Raw genomic sequence first — 22605 nt, 5'->3', positions numbered from 1 at the left:
TTCAGGTATTAACTGATCCAATTTCCAGTTAGTCTCTCAGAACCGCATCCCTTCGAGGGTCAGGTACTTGCAAAAGCTCCATTTATGCCTTTTCTCTTTGATACCTGTGCTATCTGATCATGAAAGAGTCATTTCAGGACAGAAGCTTGCCTTGAAGTCTGACTTCCTGATGATTTTTGATTGGGGGCCAGTATTATATTCAGTCTTGTATGAGTGTACATGTGCTTCCTCTAGTTCTGCTATTAGGGATTTAATTTACTGGAGGGGAAGCACCTGTAACCCGTTTGGAAAAATGTTTAATGGCAATTCTCCCGGATGTGACCCACTTGACAGTAAAAGTTCCCGTGGAATCACTGTAGCCCAGTTCGTGTGGAGATACAATCAGGCATTTGGCTGCCTAGTTGGAAAGGACTGGGTTCTCCAGAGGACTTCAACTCCGCCATATCTATTCTCTGATTGTTATCAGGATCTCCAGGGTTTCCACCCCTCCATCTCCACCACCGCAGCACACCTCCTAACACGTTTTTCTTCCACGCGCTGCATGAAAACTATGGCATATGCTCCGGTGCTCTTAGCATCCAAGGTCCCTCACTTTCCCATTGTATCTTCGTTCCAGGTCACCAGTCTTTAATCAATCCAGGCATCTCTTTTGCTTCTGTGTCAAGGCCACTGAGCCTTTCATCAGGGCCTAGGTTTGGGCCCCAACGTGGCCAGCAGGGATTAGAGGGACCTAAGGACAAGGGGTCAGCCCCGACGTCACTGGTAGGAATCAGTGAGGCTGCAGGACCAAGGACTGGTCTTAGAGTAGTCAGGACTTTGGTTATATATAGGTAGATTGAGCAAAAATGTAATATATTGAAGATATTGAAAGCCAATTCTCTCACTGTTAGTGAAGGGAGTGATAAGTATGGAAAAGGGAAATCTAAGATCAATCTAAGATCAACCCTGAAATGCTAGATTGGAATTGGAGGTATTAGTGAAATCTCGTGGTTTTTAATAGATAGATATGGAAATATAGATGTGGATTGTGTATTTATATTTATAGTTATATTTCCTAGCTCTGTCTACTGAGAGGACAGGGGCCTAGAAACAATGAATGACACTCTAGTAGGACACTCTAGTAGGCACACTGACTACTTAGATCCTGGTTTATGAATGTCTATCACCTTGCACAAAATGAATCGAGGCATCTTGCTGAAATGGCTGATTTCAGGATAAGGGCAGAGAAGTATAAGATGATCCTGGGCCTGTTATGAAAAGTAACAAAGTGCTAACATACCAAAAGGACACAGGAGATAATTTGAAGGGATTCCTACTGACCAAATGGGGAACAATTTGAAGATAAAAGTAAAAATAATAATAATAATAATAGTAATGATTATAAGTCATTGAATAATAATTCAGTGAGTCCATACAATTGACTTTTAACCAAAAATTAACAATTTGTGTGGCTTGTAACTTATAAAAATAATTGACATTATATAACAATAGCATGAAAGTCAGAAAGAGAGTACTACTATTGTATGTTTCTTAGCTTATACATAAAGTGATACAATTTTTAATATTATTTCAAAATATGCCTGTGATAAGTTATGAATGCATATTGTAATTTCTAAAGCAACCACTAAAATAAACAAAACCCTATGAGAAATAGTTAAAATAGAACACAAAAATGTTTTTCTATATACAAAAGAAAGCAGGGAGAGGTAAAGAGGAATGGAGAACAGATGGGATAAATTAAAAATAAATAGCAACAGAGTGGACATAAACCCAGTTGTATCAATAATTACACTAAATATAAGTGGTCTAAACACTACCATTAAAAGATGGTCTGTATAAATAGGGTAGGCTAGGAAAGCATCATTACAAAGGTGACATTGAACAAATACTTGAAGGAAATGAGGGAGGAACAGATGCAGATAACTGGGGTCAGAGTGGTTGCAGACAGAGGACGAACATGTACAAAAGAGATACTGTTTTTAAAAAGAAAGCTGATCAGCAAACATTGCTCAGAGCCAAGACTATTTGGACTCTCAATAACTGAAACATCCAGAAATATTCCTAGGATTATATATTGGTAAGTTATCATGGGCTTAATGCTTCACAGAAATAGCCCTTAAAACATGACTAGTTCTACTCTCAACCAGGCCTTTTTTTTTTTTTTCTTAAAGTTTTGGTTTTTTTTGTTTGTTTGTTTGTTTTTGTTTTTGTTTTTGTTTTTGAGAGAGAGAGAGTGCATGAGAGAGAGATCACAAGCAGAGGGAAGAGGCAGATGAAGAGCCAGGCTCCCTGCAGGGAGCCCCATGCAGGACTTCATCCCAGGACTCTGGGAACCTGAGCCAAAGGTAGATGACTGAGCCACCCAGAAGCCACCCAGAAGCCCCACCAGGTCTTTTCTGAGCCACTTATTCTCTGTATTCTGGAGCAAGCCCCATATGGAAAAGGTACTCAGTCAAGCCTTCAGAGTCATGGATTTAGGGATTTGAAGAGAACTCACAGCCCATCTTGTTCCAACCTCATACCTGTAGCATGGTTGACAGATATGAGTTGGAGTCATGCCCAATGGAATGACCTCACATCTTCTAGGGAGGACTCTGCATCTGAGGGAAGACTCGATTAGAAGGTTCTTTCTTCTGTGGAACACAAACCTGCTTCACTGTACTTGAATTTTTTCTGCATGTAAGCAATCCTGATAAATGTCTTACCACATCTGTGAGAAACAAAGTAGGAGACTTTCAAGTCGACCATAAGTTTCTTGGCTTTCATCACCTTCACAGGGCCTGTCAAATGGTTTAGATTTCAAAACTTAAACCCTTGGCCTTCACTAAACCTTCCCAGTACCTTCTGTCAAGAGGCTTCCTGGACTTTTGAAGGGAAAGTAAACCAAATGGGAGTTTGTTTCTCATCAGTTAAGTCAAAGTGCTTGCAGAGGCCAGCTGGTCTATTTTTGTCTATAGGTCATGGATGGTTGCCAAGAATGAGCAGAGGGGTTTGCCTGTTGTAAAGACTAGAGACAGGGGTTGTTGAAGATGGTTACTGATGCAGAAGGAAAGCTCATGAACAGGACTCAGAAACTGGGAACATTGTTGAGATGGCCCTAGCTCCATCTTCAGGCTCAGACCTCTCATTTTTCTCCTCAACTGCATCCTCTTCTCTATGGGCTCAGGACTGCTAAGGGACTCATTTCTCTCCTAACAGAAAGTAGGTCTCAAGCCTTTGGTTGGGCCAGATCTTGTAGTGCCCTCATCTTAATATATGATGCTCTGATTTTTGGTACTCTGAATCCAAAGTGTCCCCTCCATCCTCACTAATGGAGCTCAGCTTTGGCTGGACGCAAAGGCTGGGCGGGAGGACATAGCCATTGGGGGTAGCACTAAATATCGAAGGGAGCCAAGTCAATCCCAGGGATTGTAGACTGACTCAGATTCACAAACTGAGTATAGCCCTGAAAACACCAACTCCATAGGCCCCTGAATGCTGGGGTTTCAGAAGCCATGGGACCAGGTTGAGCTGGTATTAAAGGAAAGCAGTTTGGGACAGGCCAACACAGTGTCCTGAGTTACTTTAACATTCGTACTTTCCTTAAGGGTCTGTAGGGAGCCCGGTGTGGGGCTCTGATCCCAGAACCCTGGGATCATGACCTGAGCTGAAGGCAGACGCTTGACGACTGAGCCACCCAGGCACTCCCAGAAAGCTGTCTTTTGAAAATTCCCCAGATGACTCTGGGGAATCTGGGAGTCATCAGCTTAAAGAGTTGGAGGTCTGGCAGATACCTGTGCTGGGTCTTTTGCCTGCGGGCATCTGGAATTCCTGCCCTCAGCTTTGGGACTGTGCTCACCTTAACTTTCCTCTCATCTACCTTGCTATTTCCCATGACTTGATCACCTGCCTGCCTAGTCTTAGCAGGTCTCAGGGCTGCTGTGAAGAGGAAGTGAGCAAATGTTCAAGACTGCTTAACATCGAACCTCATACTCTGTAATCATTTAATAAAAGTCCGTTGTTATTATCATCTCTGCTTAAAACTGTATGGTGTACCCAACTGTGTGACTCATTGGCCATGCAATTATATCCCTTAAAGATACTAGAATTAGGTCAACCTGCTACCGCCATTAATCCCTGGAATCTCTCCTCCTCTAGGAAGTTTCCTGTTTGGCCCCACTGGTTTCTCACTTGGTGCCAGTTTGACTTTCTCAGGTTTCCTTTCTTTCTATTCTTTTGGCAGGATCTGGAGCAGGTGTAAGGCCCTTTGTATTTGTTTGGAAACGCTCTTGACTTGTTGGGAGGAGTTGGGCCTCCCACTCATCGTGTTTTGATGGTTTGTTTCCATTCTTTGTGGTTGTGTTTCTGATTGTGGTACAGCTACTTGGAATTGAAATGCAGTTTCTTCGGAGACAGGGGTATTCTGTAGACACAGTGTGAAATTCCTTGGGCTGGGAGGGTCCCCAGAATGTAACACAATATCTCTACTGGTTCTAGAACTACCCAAAGTAGATAGGATACTACTGTTACAACTAGAACTAGGGTAAATACAGGATTCACTAATTTGTTCATTTTTGAAGCTCATATTTATGAGTACTTTGAATGTGCCAGGCACTGTATTAACACTGACAAGAAAAAGAGGACCCCTACCACTCATTCCAGCCCAGATCCTCTTTGTACCCCCTCCTGTCCATAGATTACAACATCAACAGTTTAAACTTCACTCATTCACTCACACTTACTGAACGCCTACTGTGTGCTAGTTCAAGGGTTAAGAGGATATACGGTAGCTTACTTTTGTCCATGGAGGGTTTGTTCCTAGACCCCCAGTGGATGCCTGAGACTACAGATAATACCAAATCCGGTGCATACTGGTTTTTCCCATACGGGCACACACCTATGATAAAGTTTAGTTTGTAAGTTAGGCCCAAGAAGAGATGAACAACCTCCCCAATAATAAAATAGAACAGATACAACAATATAACTGAACATGATGTGAATGTGGTCTCTCTCTTTCTAACTATGTTGTTGCAACATCCTCACTTTCCTGTGATGACATGAGATGATAAAATGCCTGCGTGATGAGATGACAGGAGGTGAATGGTGTAGGCATTGCGAGGTAGCGCCAGGCCACCACTGACCTTCCGATGAGATGTCAGAAGGAGGATCCTCTGCTTCCGGATCGCGCTTGCCCGAGGGTAACTGAAACTGTGGAAAAGCGAAAAGGCAGATAATGTGGGGGTGACCATAGTTCTGGTCGGCCAGGAGTTCCCAGTGTAGTAAGAAAAGAAGCTCAGAAGCGTATAATTATCCTGTTTCAAGTCCTGTTTCGCAACAGTGAAATGTACTTATTCTACCAAAAGTTTAGTGCTAAAATATAGCTAGAAAAGAAATGTGTGCAAAGCACCAGAGCGTAAGAATTCTGTGTGTGGTGCTGTGCTCCTCAGTACAGCAAAAACAGCCTCTGCTTTTATGGAACAGAGTCTGAAAGTGTAGGCTTAAGAGAAATTGGAGGTTCTATCTTGCTTACTACTTACTTAGCAGCTGCGTGACCTTGGGCAAATTACCCTCCCTCTCTGAGCCTCACAACTCTCATCTATAAGACAGGAAGTAACACCTACCACATGGATTACTGGGAAGAGTAAATGAGACCTTTTTGTTTTGTTTCATTTCTAAAGAACTTTCCGTTTAGTCCCCTTTTATTCTAATCTACCACCTTTCACAGTGTAGACTGTTGTCCTAGGCTGTGACTTCCCAAGGACCGTGACTGTGTCATATTCAGCTTGTTATCTATGGTGGCCACTGCGTGTAGTGGTGACCTCAGTTCACACCTGGGTTAGAGTCCCTCACAACAGCCACTCCTGCTCCCATCCAGGGACACTGGCCACCATCCAGGGGCTGGTGGCTCGGTGGGGTGGCACTGGTCCTCAGCCCAGAAGAACAATCTGTGGCCTGGGGGCCTGCAGCAGGAAGCAGCGTGGCCGAGCTTCCAGGTGCCTCACATGCTCTCTCTGTTTTAACCTCCACCCACGCCCAGGTTCTCCACCTCAGCCCCTGCCTGTCCTCTTGCTGTCCATGTTGCACTGCCTTGTCTCTTGGCTGCTGATTTCCTCCCCGACCTGACTGTCCACGCTGGCTCTATGGGCCTCACTGGTACAGCTCTCTCTGCCTCAGAAACCCGTGGTCCCACCGGAGCCATCCCAACTGACTTCTAACTCTCTCACCTGCACTCAGTGCCCTCGTGGATACCTTGCCACTAGTTTTTCTGCCCCAGCTGGACTTCTGTCCCGCCCGGACCCACTCAGCAAACGCACATTGAGTTCTTCAAGTATGCCAGGTTCTCTGTGCTAGGGAACCCACAGACGAAAGAAACGGTCCTGCCTCGAATGACATCTGTGACGGCTCCTATCTTTTGGAAAAGGGCTGTCCAGCCTCCACAATGAGGTTTTCTTGCCCAGTTTGATGAGAAGACACCAAGATGCCTTCTGGTAGGGCCCTAGAGCAAGCTCTTTTTTATTTTAAAGAGTTTTTATTTATTCATTTGAGAGAGGGAAGAGCTAGTGAAAGCATGAGCAGAGGGAGGGTCAATGAGGCAGGGGGAAGCAGGCTCCCCGCTGAGCAGGGAGCCCAGTGTGGGGCTCGATCCCAGGACCCCGGGATCATAAGCTGAGCCGAAGGCAGATGCTTAACCCACTGAGCCACCCAGGCCTCCCGTGTGTGTGTTTTTAAGAGAGGATATACTATCATTGTTACATAAATATTTTTTGTATAAGAATGCATAAAGAACAAATTATTATGGGCATATCTGGGGAGGAGAACAAGAAGGTACTAGGAAGCTATATTTATTTTATTTTTTAATTATTTTATTTTATTTTATTTGGAACCTATATTCATTTTAAACTCTACAATGGGTACTTAAGTTACTTTCATAGCAAAAATACAAAGTTGACAGGGTACATATGTTACTCTCATAATAAAAATGCAAATTCATATAAAGTCATGGCAAACCAAATACACTTTAATTAGGAGTTTGTTCCGAGTCTCCCTCTGGTGATAGGGTTGCCTGCCTCCTCTCCTCCCTCACTACCAAGTCTGAATCTGACAAGGAGCACATGAGACGATGGGCCAACAAAACATACAAAGACATAAACACACCAAAATCATACATGATAAAAAAAATTTCTCTAAGTTTCCAAATGGGACAGTTATAACAGCAGAGGCTAAATTTTCTAGAGGGTCTCTCTTAAAAAGGTGTTATTTATTTATTTATTTTGAGGGGGGTCGAGGGACAGAGGGAGAGGGAGAATCTCCAGCAGGCTCCACGCTGAGCGCGGAGCCTGAATGCACGGCTTGATATGGGGCTCGATCTCAAGGCCCTGAGATCGCTATCCTGAGACCGTGACCTGAGTTGAAACCAAGAGTCAGATGCTCAACCGACTGAGCCACCCAGGTACCCTTAGAGAAAGATCTGCAGACTTTGCACTCATATTGGGGGGAGCGGGTGCCCTCTGTATTCTAAAAACTATTGCAGAACAGTAAATTCTTCCTCCCACGCCTTTTTCCTTCTGCGCTGAAAAAGGAGTGCAGTTTAAAGCTTTCCTTCTTAAGATAAGTGTCTTCCAAGAAGGGAAGGGCTGAATTTTAGGTCACTTGTCCACCCACTTCCCGAGAACAGGTCACTTCCTCAGTCCTTATTGTGGACCCCGCCTGAGAGCATGGGGGAAGGACTATTCTTTCGCTCGGTGGCTTGGTCAAATGGCCTTTGAGGGGTCAAGTTTGTCTGGAGACCTGTTGAATTTCCTTGGATTTTTGTTAACCTGAAACTGCTCCCTCAGGGAGAAGGAGGGAACAAAACAACCAGGTCCAAAGATTTGAGAGGGTGGAGATAGTGTTTTTTTAATATAGAGAATCCCTGTCAGACTCATTCCGTTCCCGCCCTTTTCCTACCTTTCAGGATCACTTAACCTTTCCAGCCTTGGAGAGCTTTCCTTTAACAGTGAGGGGGCAGGAGATGGGGGGAAATGCTAGTAAGTGGCCAGACCCTATAGGGTCTGACCCAGTCTTTCTGCCTCAAAAGCCTGCAGTCTCCTGGCTCATCCCCTCTTCTCCCTGTGGAAATTCAGTGCCCCTTCAGGCTGGGCTTTTCTCAGTTGTAAGCACCACTCCCTCTGCCTTCCAGACTGTTCCACTCTCATCCTTCTCCCCCCCTGCCCGCCCCTCCTGCCACCCCACCCCCCCACCCCCGCTCCCTGTTCAAATACTGCCCTGCTTTGCAGGTTTTCCTTTCGATCTTTTCATGAAGATCTCCCTGAGTGCTGATATTATGCTAAGAAGATACTGGATTTTAAAAACACTTCACAAAGAGTGTGCAAAATATTATTATCACGGATGACCTTATCCAGGGGGCACATTCAAGCTGTAGGCTTAGCGCCGTGGCAGCCTGTGGTGGAAACCGGGCATTCTCCAGGTTGGCTTTTCCAAACAGGTGACCTAGAGCAGCAAGGGGGACCGATGGCCTGGTGGGCCAAGAAGCTCTCTAGCTCAGGGTGAGAGAAGCCAGCCCCACTCAGTTTGCTGGCCAAAGGTGCAGGGAGAAAGCAGCCTGTGGTTTGCATGTCAAACCCTAATCTGTTTTGCCTCAAATACGAAGGGCTCATTTTCTAAGAGGAAGTCAGTTCTTGCCACAGCTTACCTGACGCCACCAAAACTCTTGGTTGCTCTCCCTCTCAGAAAACAGCAGGATACAGTGTGGTCGCAGGATAGAATTAGGACATTCATTCAACCAGTTCCTCTGACCAGGGCATTCTGGCTGTCACCATCTGACCCAACCTCTGACCCAGAGGTTCCTGTTTCCAGATTTGTTAGTAGAAAGAGAATTGGGGCTTGAGTGAGAGAATCATGAAATGGTAAGTGGTAGAAGCGAATCGAGGAGAAATCCAACACTCTCTAGGTAAATGAGGCCTAGCGAGATTTTAGAAGTGGTTTCCCAATGTCAATCCTTATATCTGTCTTCTGGTGGTGGGTGGTGGCATAAAAAAAGCATAAAGAAGTGATATTTAAAAAATTAACTAGGGCGCCTGGGTGGCTCAGTGGGTTGGGCCGCTGCCTTCGGCTCGGGTCATGATCTCAGGGTCCTGGGATCGAGTCCCACATCGGGCTCTCTGCTCGGCGGGGAGCCTGCTTCCTCCTCTCTCTCTCTGCCTGCCTCTCTGCCTACTTGTAATCTCTCTCTGTAAAATGAATGAATAAAATCTTAAAAAAGAAAAAAAAAATAAAAAATTAACTATATTTATTCGATTTAAAATAAGTGTCTTTTGTTCTGATATTGTGGTCTTCTCTGTTTTTTTTTTTTTTTTTTTTTTTTTTTTTTTTAGGATTTAAAGTAATTTTGAATACTCTTAAGGAGTATTACCTACTTGTTTAAAAAAACATTTGTTTAAAAACATATGTAATGACTGAACATGAAATTCCAAAGTTCAGATCCCGCGGGGTTAGGTAACTTACTAAAGGCCCTATATGTCTAGTCAAGGGCAGTGTTGACTTTGAATTTCTACTACTCATAGTTTTCTTCTAAAGCCACAGAGACACTTCATGTATGACCGGGGGTAAATGATTTACATCCTGAGCTCTGGATTTTGCCATCTGAAAATGAGGGATAACAAAATCTGCCCTGGGTCACCAAGTATTCATGAGGCAAAAACAAGGTAAGGGAGACAAAGAAGTTTGGAAAGTGAGGTTTTTACGCTGACCAACGGCTCGGTCAGTCCACTGATTCTTGGGGCCCTGGCTGTGTGGACTATTTGCTTTTAAGCCTCTATTGGTTTCCCAGGGCTGCCGGAACAGGTACCACAAATGGGGGGCTTAGAACAATAAGTTTGAAGCAGTTCTGGAGGCTAGACATCTGATACCGTGGTAGTGGCAGGGTCATACCCGCTCTGAAGCCTCTGGAAGACTGTTCTTCCTTGCCTTGTCCACTGTTGGTGACCCCGGCTGTTCTTTGGCTCCTTCCAGCAGAACACCTTTCTCTGCTTCTGGTTTTCCATGACTGTCTCCTGTCTCTATGACTCTGTCTCTTCACACAGCAGTGTTCTTTTCATGAGGAAGCCAGTCGTGTCACCTGAGTATGATCCCCCGTTAATGTGACTTCATCTCCAATGAGCCTGTTTCCGAACAAGGAAAGCTCCAAGGAGGTAGGACTTCAACAGGTCTTCTTTGCGGGAGGGAACAACTCAACCCAGAACAAAGACCATCCAGGTACATTTTAACGTGTGGTTTCAGGGGCCCCAGCCTCCCTGACTCTAAGGAAAGCAAATTTCAGTCACCCCACTCTTTCAAAAAGGACCACTATGAGGCAAAAACAGAGGGAAGTAGGAGGTCTGGGGGGAAAGGCTGGAGGCAGTGGTGGAAAATTAAAGCAGCTGGTTAATCAACAAACCGGATCCTTGGCTCCTGAGGGATGGCACACTTTAGAGCACCAAAAGCTTGACCAAGCTTGAAAGCAAATTCCAAGCTGTGCTCACTCCTCAGAGAACCCTTAGTCAGAGTGCTGCTCCCCCGGAACAATCTGCATTGCCAGGGAAAGGTGAAGCTTTCTTAAGTCAACACACTTGGGCCTGAAGCAATATTTGTTTCTGAAGGGTCTGAGCTGGGCCCTGCTCTGCCAGGAGCGGACACACTGGCGGCGGTGGGGGCATGCTGGCCAGTCGGGCCTCGCCAGGCCCTGGGGCCAGTAGAATCAACACCAGCCCTCTTCTTGTCTAGCTGCAAGCCTCCGCTCTCTTCCCAGAGAGTTTTTTTTTGTTTTGTTTTTCATTCTGACTCAAAGGTCAAAAGCAGCTGTGTCCAATTCTCCCAAGGACTGGGCCAAAGGAGGACACAGTCACAAGGAAACTCTGCTCAGTTCTTGCAAAGCATTCTCTCTCCATGAAGTTTGTGGACCCTGAGACATGTTCTTGAGGAAGACAGGGCAGCATTCTGGGTTTTGTAGGCCATTGGCACTTTTGCCTTTGTGGGTTCCTCCCTCCATACAAAAATATTTAAAAATTATGTTTTATATAGTTGGTATAAAGATTAGCATAATTCAGTCTGGATTCTTTTTATATACATCCATTGATTTTATATATATATATATATACATATATATATAGATATGTATATATGTACATATATTTATTTTATATATCCATTGATTATATATATAGATATATATATTTCTTTTAAAACCAGAAAGATTTAAAAGAAATTAAAACGGAACCATTTTTGTTGGTCCCTAAAATATCGTGGGCCCTTGGCACTGTGCCAACTGTGCCTATGGCTAAGTCAGCTCTGGGGAGAGGCTATGCTATTTTTAAGCATGTGGCGGTGGGTACAGTGAGGGGCGTGTGTCTGTATCTGTGTGTGTGTGTGTGTGTGTGTGTGTGAGAGAGAGAGAGAGAGAGAGAGAGAATATGATTTAGATCTAGGAGATGATTTAAAATCAATCCAGTCTGGACACACAGGAATGACCAAAATGACCTCCTGAGGCCCATGTAAGCTGAAGGCATAAGGAAAAGATACCAAGCCCTTTCCCTTTAGAGTCTGGTGCTCCCTTTCCGCCTATGGACCCAGATATATATCCATATCTACCTTGTCAGTGGTCCCTCACATCCAAGTTCAATATCTGGATACCTTGCCTCACTGTCAGTAGAAAATGTAGAGGTAGATACACAAAACAGGGTGACGAGAAAGGGAGAAAGCCAGAACTGATTACCTGGACTGCTGGTGTAAACGGGGACCTAGGGCCAGAGATTACTGCGCATCAACGCAAAACCCTCCTTGCGGAGGGTCCCCAAAAGCATTGCTCACTGGGACCAGAACTGTTCATGGTTTTGAGCACAAAGCATTTCATCTAACCTAGTGCTTACCTACCTTCTCCTCCATTTAAGAAAGTTGTACTAGTTTTAGTGAGTCTAGGAAGCGCTCACTGAGCCATTAGACTCACCTGTGTCTTGGCAAACTTCTGTAAAGGTCCAGGTCCTCCGTATTTTAGGTGTTGCAGGCCTTAATTAACTACTTAATTCTGCTGTTATAATGCAAAAGTAGTCATGGATAGTATGTAAAAAAAAAAAAAAAAAAAAAAAGGCCACAGATGTGTTCCAATAAGACTTTATTTACAAAAACAGATGGAGGGCCAGATTTGGCCCGTTTGCCAAACCCTATCTTTTTCTTCCTGACCACATCTGTTCTTTCTTTCCAGAACATTTCTTGAGTGTCTATTATGTGCTATACACTATCAGGGACGTTATTAGGTCTTGTAATATTTAAGGTTTCCTGTTTATGCTTCCTGTTTCTTCAGTGGCATCAAAGTCCCTGTTTCCGTCTGTATCCTCCACGAGGCTTAACGTCGTGCTGAACTGAGCATGGTTCGGCTTCTTGTGATATTCTTTGCTTACATATTTCTCATCTTGAAATCAATGGGGAAAGCATTAGTTAAATTGATTAAAATCCACAAATTTGTATCCGGTCCTCAATTACCTTTCCTTTCAGGTTTCTGCTTTCCTCATGGAGCAACCTCCAGCTCTGGTCTGCAAGGCCCATCCTATGGAGCTTTGCTGGCAGTTCACTACATTCAACACTTGTCAGTCAACAAATATTTATTTAGCACCTACTAATATACTCAAGACTACTATTTTTTTAAAGATGCGATCTCTATTCTAAGTGTTTATAAAGTGTGGACATGGGCGGCACACCAAAAAACCACATGTCCCACTAGTGGTAACCTTTTGAAGTCCTTTCCCACATTGACTCTTGGGTTGGCTGGGTGGCTTCCTCAGCCAATAAGATATTAACACACATGAAACAAGTAAGTGTGTAGTTGCATTTTGGAGCTCTTCTTCTTGAAATGCTCCCTTTTAGAACTCAGCCGCCATGCTGTAAGGAAGCCCAGGATAACCTGCTAGAGAGGGGACCATGTGGAGAGGCCCCGGAGAATGAGGCACCATATGGAGGAGAAAGAGAAGGGCCAGCCAGCCTCCAGTGGTTCCAAGCTCCTCCACTGAGGTATCAGACATGTGAATGAAGCCTTCTTGGATCTCCCATCACAACTGAGCCTCCAGGTGACTGTGGCTATATGAAAGACATGGAGCCAACTGGCAAAAGAACCACCCAACTGATCCCAGTCCATATTGTAGAATTCTGAGTAATCATCATTTAAGTCACTAAGTTTTGGTATGGTTTGTAATGCAGCAATAGACACATTAATTGATAACTGATAGGCAGTAATTAGGAAAAGTGTACACATGCCCACACACACATACACAAAAACACCTGCACAGAGAATCTTTTTTTTTTTTTTTTAATTTATTTGAGAGAGAGTAGGCAGAGAGGCAGGCAGAGAGAGAGAGAAGGAAGCAGACTTCCTGCTGAGCAGAGAGCCTGATGTGGGGCTTGATCCCAGGACCCTGGAATCATGACCTGAGCCGAAGGCAGAGGCTTCAACCCACTGAGCCACCCAGGTGCCCATGCACAGAGAATCTAACCAAGAAGACGCACCAGGCCATACCTGCTCGATCAAAGACTTGTATCAGCAACTCAAAACCCAAAGACGAGGGCGGGTAAGCCTGGAAAAAACCACTGAGGAAGAGTTCTGGGCCTGAATGACAGATAGGATTTGAATACACGGAAAAGAGCAACCTACGCAAAGAAACAGCAAGAGCAAAGGCTCATCTTTCTCCGGACTACATGCCTTTAAAAGAAGACTTTGAGTGATAAAAGCATCCCTGAGGACAGATTCTAATGATGGACTTCCAGGAAATGTGATGTAAGGAGGCATTTTGGTATGTGGCTGAGGCACCCTCTAGTTTCTCTCAGAACATACACGTGGGTGGCAACCTACTCCACTTACTCATAAAGCCAGCCCTGATAAAAAAATAAGCTATTATCAATTTAGAAAACTCCTAGGGCAAAATCCCCAGAACCCTAGTAGGAGGTCCTCTCTTAGGAGGAATAGTCAGGAACAGTGAAGCTTTCACTGTCTATTTTATAAAATGCCCAAATGCAAGGTTTCAGGGTTTTGTTATTATCCATCCTGGTCCATCTTGTTTACTAATAATTTGGTTTCTTGTTTATTTATGTACTACCTAATTTTTGAAGGCGAATTGCTTCTCCGCCCGCTGAGTTTTTGGTTCCCTGATGGCAACACCACTGGCTGAGATTCAGAGCTGGGCAATGATCACACTGACTGGAGTTGACTGTTGTCTTCTCTGCAATCCCCACCACAGCAGGAGATCCTCAAAGACAAAGATTTCTTGTGTTTAGTGTTGTGTCTCCAATGCCTACATATTGATTGACATATAGCAAGTGTTCAATAAATGCATAATGAATTAATGAGAAACCTAGGAATATGAGAACCACAAAACCAGGCACATTAGAATGGAAGATACAACAGGCATAAAAGATTACTAACATTTATTGGCACAACTCTATTCCAGATTCTGTATTAAGCATGGGATGAATCTTTTGTTCGCTCATAGCGTTCAGCAAGTTTTAGTTACACCTGGAGGGGTTTAATTACTTATCTGCATCTAGAATTCAACCGGGCCCCTCTATTCCCAAGTCCATGCTGGGAAGTCCAAGTTCAAGCTCTCCTCTTGGATGTTGAATACTACCCAGCCTCTCCTATTTGAGGGTTCACCGAATAGGGACAAAGATGGAGAAGAGATTGACAGGGGGGCTCCCTGAGAGAACTTTTGCTTGGCCCTCAGGAACTTTTACTTGGCCCTCAGGAAGGAGCTCACTGTGCTGAACTTTTGCTTGGCCGTCATGAAGGAGCTCACTTACCCCGATGTGTGTGCTGAGGACCATTAGGTGCAGACAGATGTCCTCAGAATCTCTGAAGAATTTTCATGGGCACAAGGAGGCAGGAGTTGGCTCTCAGCCTGTGGTGGGAATCAGGGCAAGTCCCTCCCGGGCTGTTCTTTTCTCCTTCAGGACCGAGTTACTGTTCTCTGGAAGGTCTGACAGGCAGGAGAGGGCAGCCAGACCTGCCTACTCCTTGGGCGGGCCATTACAACTTGACTCTATTTCCCCAAGTTTTGTGATTAAGATCTGGAGCTCGGGGTGGGGCAGGGGCTTGGCTTTGGGGATGAAGTCAGTGATGGATATTCGGGCTCACAAAGAACAGGGTGGAGCTGGGGTGACTCAGGCGGCGGCACCCAATGTGGGTCAGCCTTTGGCAGGGAAGGGCAGAGCTGAGGAGTGTCTAACTGTATCCCTGTACCTGCAGCTTTGCAGACACCATTTCTCAGCTGCAGTGCGATAAGTGAACCTGTGGCTTGGTCTCCAATGGTCTGGGCTCAAATCCTAGCATGGCCATTTTACTCTCCCGATGGCCCTGGCAAAATCATTTAAATTTTCAGGGTTTGTTTCCCCTTTACAGCATGGGACTGAAATGCTAGGTTGCAGTGACAAATAAATAGGAAAGCATGCTGAACATCTGTTCACCTTCTCTCTGGCCTGCTGGCCCCATCAATCCCCAGAACCTTAAAGGTGAGCTGTGTCAGGCAGGGCCACGTAATGCCTCTTATGTGTCCCTTTTGCCTTCCTTGGTTGCTTCTTCCATAAAAAAATACTAAAAATTTTATGGCTACATTGGTATAAAGAGGGATATAATTCAAACTGGGCTTATTATCATATAGTCATTATTATTATAATAATTTTCCTCTGATTCTAACAGAAATTAACATTATAATTTTGTGGGTCCCTAAAAGTATCACGGGCCCTCAGCATCAGGCCATAAGCTATTCCTGCAGGCTTGGGTCTCTTCCTTGTTCCTGAAATCTTTGAGTCTCATTGCAACCAAAATGGTTCAGGACAGTGAATTCACAATGGAAGAGATATTTTCCCCCTGAGATCCCCTGGGTCGGTGAGGGTGTGTGTGTTGCACGTGACTGTGGGTATTTCTGCAGTGGGCTTGTGTGTCTGTGCCTCACGGTGTAGCTGTTTTGGAGTGGAGGCAGGGAGTGTGAAAGCCTAAATTATAAAGTGCCTGAAATTTCATTCATTCATCCAACAAATTTTTTTTTTTTGGAGCATTTATCACATGACAAGCCCTGTTATAGGAACTGGAGATACAGTACAACCATCAAAAAAGACCAAGTCCCGGGGTACCTGGGTGGCTCAGTGGGTTAAGCCTCTGCCTTCTGCTCAGGTCATGATCCCAGGGTCCTGGGATCGAGCCCCGCATCGGGCTCTCTGCTCAGTAGGGAGCCTGCTTCCTCCTCTTTCCTGTCCCCCGCTCTGCCTATTTCTGATCTCTCTCTATCAAATAAATAAAATCTTAAAAAAAAAAAAAAAGACCAAGTCCCTGTCTTCACGAAGCTTACCTTCCAGGGGAGGGAAAGAGACAAGAAACCAAAAAACTACGTCAGGTGACAAGTGTTAAGCAAGGTGTGTAGGGAGAACCAGTGGTGCTAAGGTGAGAGTGGAGTGTCTGTTACACAGATGATCTGGAAACACGTCTTTGGTAAGGTAATATTGGAGCAGAGCCTCTAAGGAAGTGAGGAATGGAGCCGTGTGGCTATTTGGGGGACCAGCATTCCAGGAAGAATGAAAGGCATGTACAGGGCATTCGGGTTGGTGCAGTTGGTTAAGTGAATGACTCTTGGTTTTGTTCAATTTGTGGTCTCAAGGTCGTGAGATTGAGCCCCACATTGACTGCACACAGCATGGAATCTGCTTGGGATTCTCTCTCCTTCTCCACCTCCTCATGCTTGTGCTCTTTCTCAAATAAATAAATAAATAATTCTTTTTAAAAAAAGATAAAAAAGAAAAAACAGAAAGGCAAGTACAGAGACCCTGTCGCAGGAGGCTTCTCAGTGAGCTTGAGAAACAGAATAGAGGCCAGAGTCTGGAGCGGTGCGGCAGGAGATAAAGTCAGGCAGCGCAGGGCCAGATCACGCAGGGCTTTGCAGGCTGTTGTAATGACTCTAGCTTGTAGTCCAAGTGTGATGAGAAGCCTCTAGAAGAATTTGTTGGAGGAGGGTCATGATTTGGCTTACTCTTAATAGTATCACTTAGCTGCTTGCATGGAATAGGTGGGAGGGGGCAAGCCCAGAAGCAGGGAGGCCAGGCCAGGTAGGAGACAATTTATACGGATGTGGACCAGAAGGTTAGCAGTGGGTGATGCTGGGAAGTGGTCAAAGTGGGGATATGAAGGTAAAGCCAATAAGATCGGCGGGTTATTAAGATGTCGGGGGAACCCGAAAAAGAGAGGAGTCCAGGAAAACTCGCAAACAGGAAGCGTGGCATTGGCCTTTACTAAAATGGAGCAAGGGAACAGGTGAAGAAAAGATTCTAAGAGTTTTAGTTTGAATGAGTTAATTTGAGATCATTTTCTTTCTTTCATTTTTTTGTTGCTGTTAGTCACCATTACAATACATCATTCATTTCGGATGTCGTGTTCCATAATTCATTGTGTAACACTAGGGCTCCATGCAATCCGTGCCTTCCTCGTCCCCCTCTCACACTGAAGCTCTGGCCAGGGCTTTGTAGTCCCCCAGGGACCAGTCTTTGCATGTGGGCTGCCACCAGCAAGGGGATGCACAAACGAACCGAGGAAGCTCCCTTTAGCTGACAATTTTGTCCAGAGAGGGACAGAGTTGTGGGTCATCAACAGGCAACACTCATGGGTACTGAGTGAATGCATGTCTTAGTCCCGGAGGGGGGATCTGGATGCCACCTCACATCTACATCTACAGGCTACCTTGTGTGCTGTTCAAATCCACTCCATCTGGGAACAATTTCTCCAGAACTGTAATTTGTCTGTTTCCTTGGGGAATTTATGGAAGGTTTGTAGGATTAACCAGCCACACCTCTTTGTCTTCACTACTGTAGCTAGTCTTGAGGCCACAATTAATACCCATCATCCTTCTCCTGTACTATCTATCCATTCAAGAGTCCCTTCATCACTGGCTGGCACCTTTGCTGCTCCAAGTGGCTTACCTCGTGCTGTGACGCAGACCCTCATCCCTAAGGGATATGAGCAGTGGGTCACCATACCCTTCCCAGATTAAGGTGGCTGCACTTTTCCATTTACCTTTATAATCAGGAGAGGGAGTATTAAGAGACATCCCAGTAGATCACATGAGTGCCAAAGATATTCTTCATTGCTTCCAGAGTGTAACACGACACCCTGAAGATTACGGTTGATCACCTTGGCCAATGTGGTGATCCTTTTTCTGTCTTTTAGTCTCCTGGCATGAAGAGCCTGAAGTGATCAGGCAGCAGCAGTGGCTTAAAGCTTACCGGAACTCCTACTGTACCTCCTCCTGGTGGAAGCCTTCTCCCTTTGGGAACCAGGGCTTCTAGATCCACAAAGCCACAAGTTGTCACGGCTGGAAGCACCAGTTCCCCAAGGAGGTCACTGGAGTGGTGGTGAATGTGTCTTCCTCTTGGTTCCTGGACCTCTGTATTCCACCCATTAGAGACACAGTACTGTATAATGGTTGTTGTTCAGGATGAGATCGCATCCTGGGGGACAACAACACAATTTCGCGGTGTATCAATTCCAAATTGGTGCCTCAGCTGTATCTTAAAGCAGCCACTTTGGTCCTCTATCAGGCCAGCAGCATCTGGGTATGAGATAGGACGAGGGATCCCTTGGTCATGTGTCCACTCCCATATCTCCTTCACTGAAAAGTGAGGCCCATGGTCTGAGGCAAGGTCACATTTGATCCCATGTCAGTGAATCTAGTGTTCTATAAGACTTTGGATTGTGGTGTTGGCTCAGGCTCCACAGGCAGCAAATCCAGACATGAAATACCAACCAGGAATATGTTGTTTTTAAATTAAATCTTTATTTGATAATTGGAAATACACATGTGGTTGTGAAAATTAAGAGATCCTATGGACACTTTTACCCAGTTTCCCTCAATGGTACATCTTGCCAAACTATAGTGTAATGTCACAATTGGGACGTCAACACCGATACAACTCCGGTTGCTCCCATTTTACTTGTACTCATTTGCGTGTGTGTGGTTGGGCACATGCACTTAGTTCTATACAATGTTATCACCCACGTGGGTTTGTATACCTACTGCCATAGTCAAGATACAGAACTGGTCCATCCCCATAAGGATCCCTGTATTGGTCTTTTATAACCATAGCTGCCTCCCGCTTCCTTCCCTCGTCCCTAATGCTGGACAACCATGAATCTGTTCTCCATTTCTAAAAATTATGCCATTTCAAAAGTGTTTTATAAACCATATTTTACGGTATCTAAGTTTTAGGAATTGGCTTTTTTATCACTCAGTGTAATTCCCTGAAGATTCATCCAAGACCCATTCATCAATAGTTCATTCTTTTTGTTGCTGAATATTCCATGGTACGAATATACCACAGTTTGTTTAACTATTTATTCACTGGAGGACATCTGGGCTGTTTTCATATTTTTTTAAGTTGTAATAAATAAACCTTCTTTGAATATTTGTGTATGGGTGTTTGTGTGAACATAAGTCTTAATTTCTCTGGGATAAATGGCCAAGAGTATAATTGCTGGGTCATTCGGTAATTATATATTCGGTTTTATTAAAAAAAACTACCAAACTGTTTTCCAGTGCAGCTGGACCAGTTTATAGTCTCCCTAGCAATGTGTGAGGGATCCAGTTTTTCTACATCCTCACCAGCTTTTGATGTCACAATTTTTTATTTTAGTAAGTATGTAGTGATATCTCATTGTGTCTTTAATTTGTATTTCTCTGATGGCCAGTGATATTGAACATCTTTCTATGTGCTTATTTGTGTCTGTATATCTGTTTCAGTGTAATGTCCATTCCCGTTTTTGCCCGTTTTATAACTGGATTTTTTAACTGTAGAGTTTTAAGATTTTTATATATGTATATTTTCAGATACCAGTTCTCTGTCAGACATACGTTTAGCAAATATTTTCTCCCAATTATTGTTTGTTTTTAAGTCATCTTTGTAGGGGCTTTCACTGAAGAAAAGTCTTACATCTTGATGAGGTCAAATTTATCAATTTTTCCTTATGAGTCATGCTTTTGGCTTCAAGTCAAAAAACTCTTTGCCTGGTTCTAGATCCCAAAGATTTTCTCCTGTTTTTTTTTTTTTTTAATTGTTATTAGTTTTATAGCTTTACATTTTACATGTAAGCTCGTGATCCATTTTGAGGTAATGCATGAGGATATGCATATGAATTTGAGTTAAGGATACATCTTAATGCCGGTCAAACTGGTGTTTCCTCTTCCAAAGTGAGTAAATTCCAGTGTAATCAACTTGCCCCAAGTGGCTGGCTTCTGTCCTTGAAGGGTGGTTTCATGGCAGTTGTTCTCTGGTGGCCCTAAATATGTGGCAAAAGACTTCCCCGTCCCTTGTCTTTTAAGCTTTGTCCTTCCCGGGCCCAGACCAATATGGCCAAGTTATTCATCACTACCTAGATATTCTTTTTTTTTTTTTTTTTAAGATTTTATTTATTTATTTTACAGAGAGAGATCACAAGTAGACAGAGAGGCAGGCAGAGAGAAAAAGAGAGGGAAGCAGGCTCCCTGCTGAGCAGAGAGCCCGATACAGGACTCGATCCCAGGACCCTGAGATCATGACCTGAGCCGAAGGCAGTGGCCTAACCCACTGAGCCACCCAGGCACCCCTTTACCACAGGCTATTTATCTTTTCTTACAAGAGAATGACAGGTGCATGGAAGCTCTATCCATTATGAAGGTTTCCCCTCACCACTGTTTTTCAGGGCTGCCCCTGGATGGGCTGTAATGCAGCACAGTCCACTTGTGGTGTGATCCATCTGTGACCCAACCTTGGCTTCTTCCTCCTCTATCAGCTGATCATAAGAGACCCATCTCATGTCTCCAAGTAGGAGCTGAGGGAAATGTGGTAGTTGACAGTGCTATCTGGAAGCTACATAGCTTTTCCAATCTAGCCTCAAAGTCAATACAGTATCACCACCTTGTTCAATTAGTAGAAACAGCAAACCTTCCCAGATGAAAGAACAAAAGAAAAGAAAAAAAAATCAGACTCTCCTTCTTGATGTGGGTGTAGCAACTCACATTGTAGAAGAGCATGTGGTATGGGAGATCCTGGGTCATCTTTGGAAAATACAATCTGCCACAAAGTCTCTCTATTCTGGCTGGAAAAAACTTGAATGATTCCCAGCCCTGCATGAGTCCTGGGAATTTTTCAGCTTATAGCTCCCAGGAATTAGTCTTTCCCTAGTGATTTTTCTCCATCTGGTCTTGTGAAGTATTATCCTGTGCGTAGACAGGCGGGTGTTCATCCAAAGAGTCAACTCCTCATCCAGAGCTCCTTCTCCATGTATCTCCTTCCTTTTTGGCATTTACCCAGCAAATTTTAGCTCCCTCGGCTTCCCCCAAACTCTAATTTGCCTCCTCAGTTCAGCAAGACCACTGGTCTCTGTTATGGCTTTCCCAAACAATCTATAAAAAAACAACAGTTCCATAAAGGAGGCTGAGTAATCTGAAAATTTCCTCCACAATTGAAGGTTATCTGTTTCCCTTCCCTCAGGGACCACAGTCCTATTCTGCCTCCCGTCCAATGGCTAAAAATAGTTGTTTCATACCTTTAATCCAGTTTTTTGGTTGGCTATGGTGAGAGAGTACTTTCCATTTTTTCACGGGTGGAAGCAGAGCCTGAATATATTTTGAAGATAAGGTCGATGGGATTTGATGAGGAGTTGGACATAGGTTGTGAGAAAAAGAGGGATATACATCAAGGATGACTCTAAGTTTTTTGGCCTGAAGCTGGAAGGGTGGCATTGCTATAACCTGAGGTTAGATCAGAATTGGGGTTGGGGGAGTAAGTTAGGAATTTAGCTTTAAAAATGTTAAACCTAAATACCTATGAAACATCCAAGTGGGGCTGTCAACTTCTCAGTTGGATATAAGAGTCAGATGTTCAGGCTGGAGATTGGGCTAGAAATACATAATTGGAAATTGTCTCTGCATAGATGGTATTAGAAGCCATGGATCTGAATGAGATTACCAAGGAAGAAAGTGTAGATAGAAAAGTGAAGTCCAAGGACTGAGACCTGGGACACTCCAATAGTAAATATTTGGGGAGACGGAGAGGATCCCCGGAGTTGTTTGTGCTAACTTTCCCTCTCCTCTGTCCCTATGCTCTCTCACTCCCATGACTGTGCCCCATTCTGTCTTACTGATTTGCTGGCTCTGACTTCTGTTGACCTGTGTTGTCCTGTGGCCATCCTAGTCTAGGTCTGACAGATCAGTTCCAGGATTGACAATGGGCCTCAGAAACTGCTCTAGCCAATCCACGTCCTCAGAATCCTCTGGCATTGTTTGAGATCCACCTGGCTCCATCAGGACTGACTCCTGCCAAAGTATAGAGTAGGAATAAGGTGAATGGCTCAGGACTTCCAGAGTGAGCGGTTCCTGGGCCATAACCCCTTATCATCTCTGATAGTACCTTGCATTGAAAGCTCAGAAGAACAGGGAAAGAGCAGATAGATAATTCTAGACCAAGCCAGTTTCTTCTGCCAAAGATTCTGTCCTGCACAATATTGCTGTGTGGGCAAATTTGGAAGTGGTATTCTATGCTATTGGCCTCAAAACACTAAGTGTATATGTTTCAAATATCTCTAATTTCCCC

The 22605-nt window shown here is 44.3% G+C and overlaps 1 protein-coding gene across 2 annotated transcripts in view; it reads right to left on the bottom strand.

Annotated features, from left to right (window-relative positions):
• Positions 1-18790: 18790 nt before the first annotated feature.
• DTL (denticleless E3 ubiquitin protein ligase homolog) overlaps positions 18791-22605 on the bottom strand; it is a 63767-nt gene continuing 59952 nt past the window's right edge. Inside the window, exon 16 of one of the 2 annotated variants that reach the window (XM_045084698.1) lies at positions 18791-20311. The gene's annotated coding sequence lies outside the window, so the exon portion shown is untranslated. Of the gene's footprint in view, positions 20312-20615; positions 22329-22605 lie in introns of those variants that run through there. The other variant, XM_045084697.1, reaches the window with a different exon arrangement.

The sequence above is a fragment of the Mustela putorius genome, unplaced genomic scaffold, assembly GCF_011764305.1.
Source record: "Mustela putorius furo isolate JIRA1106 unplaced genomic scaffold, ASM1176430v1.1 tig00000785_pilon_pilon_pilon, whole genome shotgun sequence".
NCBI lineage: Eukaryota > Metazoa > Chordata > Mammalia > Carnivora > Mustelidae > Mustela > Mustela putorius.
This window is presented reverse-complemented; position numbering and strand designations above follow the sequence as displayed.